At 43.6% G+C, this 7531-nt stretch overlaps 1 long non-coding RNA gene across 1 annotated transcript; it reads right to left on the bottom strand.

Moving 5' to 3' along the window:
• Positions 1–2302: 2302 nt before the first annotated feature.
• On the bottom strand, positions 2303–5872 carry LOC103254555. The gene is made up of 4 exons (XR_503966.2): positions 5810–5872; positions 5368–5389; positions 3286–3310; positions 2303–2599 (listed from the first exon to the last, which is right to left on the bottom strand). It is a non-coding gene; the product is annotated as an uncharacterized LOC103254555 (long non-coding RNA).
• Positions 5873–7531: the final 1659 nt, after the last annotated feature.

Genomic DNA, 7531 nt, shown 5'->3' with positions numbered 1-7531 from the left:
GGGGCCTCCCCAGCAGATAATGGGAAGGAGTGGTTGATAGGATGGGTTCTAAATTGGACCGCAGAAATGCAGAGGAGTTTCCAAAGGACACTAGCTGGCTGGAAATAGAGAGGATGAGTGTGTCGCTGTCTTTGATGCCATAGCACCCCAGATCCAGCCAGTCCTGCAGGACTTGGCACTGGAACTCCAGCTGCTGTAGCCTCTTAGGCAGTCCCTGCTTGTCTTTGATCTGCTGTTTCAGACCAGGATGAAGCTGCTGGGGTCGATGGCATAGGCGTCGTTCCCGCCATCAGGATTCTGCATGAAGACCTGGATCTTGGGGAAGACAGTTTCCAGCAGACAGACGTGGATGTCAGAGAAGATCCTGTAACTGGCCGGGGAGCAGCGACTGTTGAGCTGCTGCCTCTTGCCACTGGGCGCCTGGAAGGACAGATGCTGCTGTCCTGAGTAGCCCCAACTTTTCCGGATTTTCTTTCACCTTCTTTATGGAGTCATAAGGATTCACCCTGAGGGTCAAATCTGGGTGGCCCCACTGCTCCACGGTCACCACAATGTCGACACGTCTCTGTCTGAGGTGAAAAAAGTCCCTTCGCTCCACATCTTTCAACATGAGCAGCAGCAGTGGTGGCAAATGTCTAGGTCGTGTCAGCCACTTTCCGGGCTCCATGCTGGGCACCTTCCATATTCTTAATGCATTTTATTCTCACAGCAGCTCTAAGAGATTGGTTCTACTACGATCCCCATTTTACAGATGAGGAAGCTGTGATTGAGCAGGGTTAAATAATTTATGAACATCAGTCACAAAGGCAGGGAGCAGAGCAGGTATGTAAAGTGAGATCAATGAGACTCCAAAGTCTGTGTCATCATGGCTCTGGAGGTAACACTCCTGGGTACCTGGGAGTGGCCAGACAGGGCGGGGCCTCTAGCCGATCCTTTCAAGAAGGAATACAAGTAGAAGCCCAGCATTGCTACGTCTGACTAGTCAAGATAAAAACCTTTGCACAACAGTTTTTATAGTCAGGAAAAATCCAGATGTATATACTCTTCAGCTTACCTGTGGGTCCTCCCATTTGGCTGGTGGGTCCCCTGTTTGTAATCTGTACTTTGATAGAGCCTCTGATTCTTTCTTCCTTCTGCTCCAAGTAGGTCAGGCTCCTGTTCCTGTACACACCTTGCTTATTATCATCACCTCCCATCCTTTCCCCCTCTGTCCCTGGCCTCGACCTGGTTTGTCCTCCTGTTCTGAGCATTTATATCCCTCCTGGACTTTAGGATTCACCTCAACCCCTAGCTCCTTTAAGGAATCTTCTCTGGTAACTTCAGATAAAATATATTCTCTCTGTTTAAATTACATTAAAAAATTTTTTTAGACATGGAGTCTCACTCTGTCACTCAGGCTGTAATGTAAGTGGCATGATTAAATGCCTGGGCTCAAGTCAACCTCCTGTGTCAGCCTCCTGAGTATTTGGGTCTACAGATGTGCACCACCATGCCCAGCTAACATTTGTTCTCTGTTTCTGGAGCCCTCAAATACCAGGATATAAATCCCAGTTCTTTTGCCTCTTAGCAATATGACCTTAATTACCTTAACCTCTCTGAGCTTCTTCTGTAAAATGGCAACGATGGTAATAATAATAATAAAGACAATGATAGTACTCAACTTTCCTACTCGACAGAATTGCCCGTGAGAATCAACTAAGACAGCTCCTGGACAAGCACTTTTCAAATAATGTAGTGTGATGTGAATAAGATAGATATGAGCTTTACCTACACCAGAGGTTTGGCATCATATAATAATATTACTTAGCATTTTGTATCTTCTGTGTATCCTGTCTTCTCTGGTTAATTCCTTCTAGCAGTTTTGTGCAAGTTTATTTCATGGACTTGCTTCCTAACAAAACAGGATGAGTTCCTTGAGGGTAGGAGCCATGTCCTATTTCTGCTCCTATGTTGCCCCCTGGCCCCCACCCCCACCAGCCCCAAGCTCAGCACTGGAACAAGACAGCTGATGGAGTTGATTTGACTGGGCTCAGCTCACGCAAAGAATGATCTAGGCAGGGAACTGAGTCTCCAGTAGGTTATGGGGAAAAGAAAGAAAAGGAGAACAAGAACTTAAAGATAAGAAAACTGAGGCTCAGAGAGCCAAATAATTTTCTGAAGTTAACAGAGCTGGTAGGCGGTGCAGCTGGGCCTCAGACTGACTCTAGAGTTCTATTCTCCATCAGCACAGATGTGAATAAGTAGATATTTATGTGTCAGAAACCAAGAGGTTAATTTGATCAGATTTGCCTGCCCAGCTTGATTTTGGTTGCTTGCTTTTTGTTATTTTATTTTATTTTCCCATGAAGCTGAAGGCCATTGTAGCTGAAGGCATACAGAAATTGCGAGACAGTTTGGCTCTGCAAGTTGGCCTGGCATGGGATGTCCCTGGGCAGGTCGGTGGTGCAGCCAGGGAGGGAGCCCGGAGCTCTTTGGGCTGTTAGCCAAAGGCCATCCTGTGCGAGGGAGGGGCAGGTGGCAGCAGCAGCAGCAGCAGCATTGCGTGGACCCTGCGTGGCTGACTGAAGAGCAGTCTATCAGTGGTGGGAGCAGCAGCCACCTGTGGAAAAGGAAAGCCTCCTATGGACACTCACCTTCATGGAGACTCCCATAGTCCAAACATTCCTGTCTCCATCTTGCCGGAAGGCCCCCTGAAAACACATTCTTTTTTTTTAAGTCGGAGTCTTACTCTGTCACCCAGACTGGAGTGCACTGGCCACTCCCGGCCACCGCAGCCTCAACCTGTTGGGCTCCAGTGATCCTTCCAAGTAGCTGGAATTACAGGCATGCGCTAAAACACCCGGCTGATTCTTTGATTTATTGTAGAGATGAGGTCTCGCAGCCCAGGCAGGTCTTGAACCCGGGGCCTCAGGCAATCCACTCACCTCAGCCTCCCAAAGGCACGGGATTACAGGCTGAGCCACCCAGCCTGGCTTGAAAACACATTCTAACTAATTTTAAAAGAATGGAAAGCCTGCATAGAATGCCCTCAGACCACTGTGTTTTGAAACCATAAAACCAACAAGAGTAAGATGGCCAGAAAATCCTCCAATATTCGTAAATTAAGCCACACAGAACCTGCTTGGGTGGCATTCATAGGGTACTCTCTGGTCTTGCAAAAATCATTTTTCTTTCATGGGAAGATCCCCAAAGTTCCTTCCTTCCCAACAGAGATCCAGAATCTGGTTCTATACGCTAAAGTCGCAACTTTGCTCCTCAGCAAGTGAACTAATTCAGGATACATACCATCAACCCCTGCACAGGTTGACATCTGCAATTAGGTAAAAGAAAACAGTGTAAGTAAATCATGCTGTGGAACACACAGAGGTCTACTATTTCTAGATGACTAGAAAACTATTGGTTGAGTCAAAAGTGAAACTCCCCCAGAACAAGAAGGACATTTAGAGAAAAGACAAAATATTTCTGCAGATTTTCCCTTTAAAGTGGTTTGGATGGAAAATTACATAATTCCTAATTCACAGAGAAATGTATATGCTGAACGAAATGCCGAAACGAAATGCCGTTACATTAGGGTGTTAATGGATGCTGTCATTTAAAAATGTTGCAGTGTGTCGGGTAGGAGCTAGTAAGAGAAGGCCACTCAGCAGCACCCCACTAAGAGAAGTATACGTGTCAAAAATAATGTACATAATTGTATTTTTATATCTAAATTTCACTGAAAAGAAAATAACAAGGAAAGCAATATTTCTCCTTATGACAAAGAAAGGTGTTCCTACTTCTTATTCTGGAGATACCTCTACTTCATCCTCAGAAGAATCCAGGAAGAAACAGAGAAATGGTCTGTACCCTGATACTTGGGGATTAGAAACAACAAGGATGCTTTGCTTGATACGGAATATGCAGGTGGTTGATTAAAAAACATGGACTTAACCAATACTAGGGCATCATCCTGAGCAGATGATAGATGGCGAAGGAGAGGAGAATGCTATAAAAAAGGGAGACAGTTCTCTACTTAGTGGCTAAAGTCCACCTAATGTACCAAGAAGTAGTCAGTCTGCAAAAGGTCTTCAACTATACAATGTGATTCACCAACGGTTTTCTTGTGCCTTCTGTCTGGCTTAAGGTCCAGCTAAATTTGCCTCTTCACATCCTTAAGGATCATGCTGCGACTGCACTTCTCTGTTTTAAGAGATTTATACTTGCTTTAAGCAATATTTCATTTCCACTGGGCTGGTGGCTGTACAGGACACACTAGCCAGTCGGCAGTTAGATTGTTCATCATGGGGAGAGACTGGGAGCGATTGCTGATGGACCTTAGTCCAGACATTTCAGCAAGTTGCCAAAGAGGATGGAAACTAGGCAGTGAATCAAGTGTTGCAACGGGTGATTATGTATCATTCTCCTTGCCATTATAAGCTGGCAGGATTTGAACACTGTGGGGCTTATTATAAAACACACTAAAATACATCACCAATTCATACTTGCTGGCCAGCTGCTGAGGAAAACTACTTCCTAATGGAGAGAAGTCAGGCATATTATCCTATGTGGTCCCCCACACTTCTTAAAATCTGTAAACTGACCTGAAAGATTTGGGGGTTTGTGTTTTTCACAATAATGTCCATGCTGGGCTATGGGAAAGCTGACCTCTTACTATGCTGGAAGTGACCACTGTTGCCACTTTGAAAAAATAGGCAGTGTCTGAGAAACCTTAGGCTTAGTCCTTAAGACTTCTGTGAGTATGCTAAACTCCCATCGTGGTGACTACTATCCCAAGATGAAGGATAAGTGCTTGTCAGTAGCTGAGAGCATGAGCATTGTACAACGCACCTCGGGTCATGCTTTCCTGTTCATTTGGAAACTTGAGAGATCAGGGCACTCACATTGGAACCTCAGAGTGCCCCATTAAGCAGAAGGGATAAATAATCAACCAAACCCAAACTGTGGCTCTGATGAGAGTTGAAGGAGGTAAAGTATATTAAGTCAGCCATGGTGATGATTCAATTTCTTAGCTGTTGCCACTGGCAAGTGTGCTGTGTAAATGGGAATACTTCGCTGAGATAATAAGCAGCCTCATAGGTACAGAAAGACATGTACTGACATGACGTGATGCAGAGTCACACAGGATTCCCCCAATCCTCAAGCCCACAAGACAGTGTCACCCTAGGAAGCACAAATGCTTTCATGAGATGCAGAAACTGGGCCAAATTTGATTCCTAAGAATTCATTCTCTCTTTCAAAACCAACTTCAATTGCTTATTCCCATCAGAAACCTAGGATCAGGGTGGCTCTCCAAATTGAAGCAAGGACGCCATACCTTTCCTAGCATTCCAATTTTTCATTCTCAACAGGAGATTATACAATACTTACCGGAGAGTTGTTGAGAACACATCTGCAATACAGAAACAAAACATTATGGTGATTACATCGTGTTGTGGATCGTTTGCACACGGATGCCTGTGAACAAATCAAAGGCATCCAAACAATGGTAGCATACAGCACTGGAAAGACAAGAGCATTTCCTTAAGAATGAATTGCCTTGGTCCATTTAGCTACAAAATGCATATTCCAAGAAGACATGGCTTCCAAGGAATAGGGCCCTAGGTAAAGTTGATAACCTCATGCTGCCACATGTGAAAGTTCTTTTGTATCAGGTATCAAATCCTGAGTCGCTTCTTCCACTGTTTCACAAGAGAGTATTTCACATTTATAATGCACACAGAGGTTTTCTCCTATGTGAAGTCAATTGTAAAAGAGAAACAAAGAAAGCAACATTTGTGTTTCAGGCAAAGAAAGGCAGGCTTCACCTCACCTGATGTAGTATCCTTGTATTTTCTGCATATAGGTCGTTCTTGGGAGAGCCTAGAAGAACACAGAGTATCCGTCAATCATTGAGGCTGTTGTTGATGATAGACACAGAAAGCTCTGCTTAATATAGCATTCGGATAGGGTGTATTGATGGTTTTTGGGGGGAAAATATAGCTCCAGACATAAGAGAAAGGGCGAGCTGGTGATCATCATTGACGGCAGGATGCAATGTATTCCATGATTGACCTCATTATCAGCCATAGATCAAGCGTGAACAACTTCCAAAAGAGGAAATGATACCAGGCATTCTCTCTGACCACAGCAGACTAACAATAAATACGATCACTAACAGCAACCCTCCTAAATACACAAACACACAGACATTAAGCAACATGCTGGTGAATGACTTTGGGTTTAACACAAAAATCAAGGCAGAAATAAACATAATCCAGGAAAAAAATGAAAACAAAGACACAACATATTGAAATCTCTAGAATATCATGAAAGCACTGCTGACAAAGAAAAATGTAACATTACACACACATATCAAGAAAATAGAGGAATCTCAAGTAAACAGCCAACATCACATCTAAGAAGGGTGGAAAGGTGAGAACAATTGATTTCTACATTTGGTGGGAAAATTGAAATTACTGAAATGAAGGCACAATTGAATAAAACAGAATAAAAAAAAACCAGAGACTTCACAAGGCATAAAGGTGGCTCCTTGAAAGGATAAATAAGGTTGACTGACCCTATGGACAGACAGACCAAAAATCAATCAATCAATGAATAAATAAAAAAGGGGGAAAAAAAAAAGAAAGGAAAAGAAAATGGTGATGTCACAAGTGACGCTGAAAAAATGCTAAAGTTTTTCAGAGATAATTACCATCATCTTATGTAAACACACGAGAAAATCTAGGAGAAATGGAGGAATTTCTGGCATCGCATAACCACCTGAGGTTGAAACAGGAAGAAATTGAACCTCTACAAAGACCAATAAAAACCCAACAAGGCAACTCAGTTCTAAAAGACCTGCCCACCAACAAAAGTCCTTAGCCGGATGGTTTCTCAGCTAGTTTCAGTCAGTCATAAAAGGAAGAGCTGATACCAATCCCGTTGAAAGTATTCCGGGCAATCAAGAAGGAAAAATTTATCCCTAGCTCATTCTATGAAGCTACTGTCAACCTGATACCTGGGCAACGAATTCATGGCTGAGTTCTCAGGAGCAAATGCAGCAAAATACTGAAATTGACAAGTGGGACCTTATCAAGCTCAAAAATATTTCCACAGCAAACGTGACCATCAAGAGAATAGACAAACAAGTCACAGAATGGGACGACATGTTGGCAAGTTGTGTATTCAACAAAGCACTAACCACCAGGATGTATGAGAAACTCAAAAAAATTGACAGGGGGGAAATAAACCATTATAAAATTTGGGAAAATGACATGTACAGACACTTGTCAAAAGAAGACATAAAGCAGGCAGCAAACATGAAAAAAGTGCTCAGCACCAATTATCATCAGAGGAAATGCAAATGAAGACTGCAATGAGGTACTATCTCACACTGCTCAGGATGGCTGTCATTAAAAAGTAACAAGCCGAGCTGAGTGGCTCAGCCTGTAATCCTGCGCCTTTGGGAGGCTGAGGTGAGTGGATTGCCTGACCCCGCGGGTTCGAGACCCGCCTGGGCAGCGAGACCTCATCTCTACAATAAATCAAAAAA

This window comes from Carlito syrichta, unplaced genomic scaffold (assembly GCF_000164805.1).
Source record: "Carlito syrichta isolate Samal-C Ts95f unplaced genomic scaffold, Tarsius_syrichta-2.0.1 Scaffold284669, whole genome shotgun sequence".
NCBI lineage: Eukaryota > Metazoa > Chordata > Mammalia > Primates > Tarsiidae > Carlito > Carlito syrichta.
Note: the sequence above shows the minus strand (reverse complement) of the source record. Positions and strands in the feature narration are given on the sequence as shown.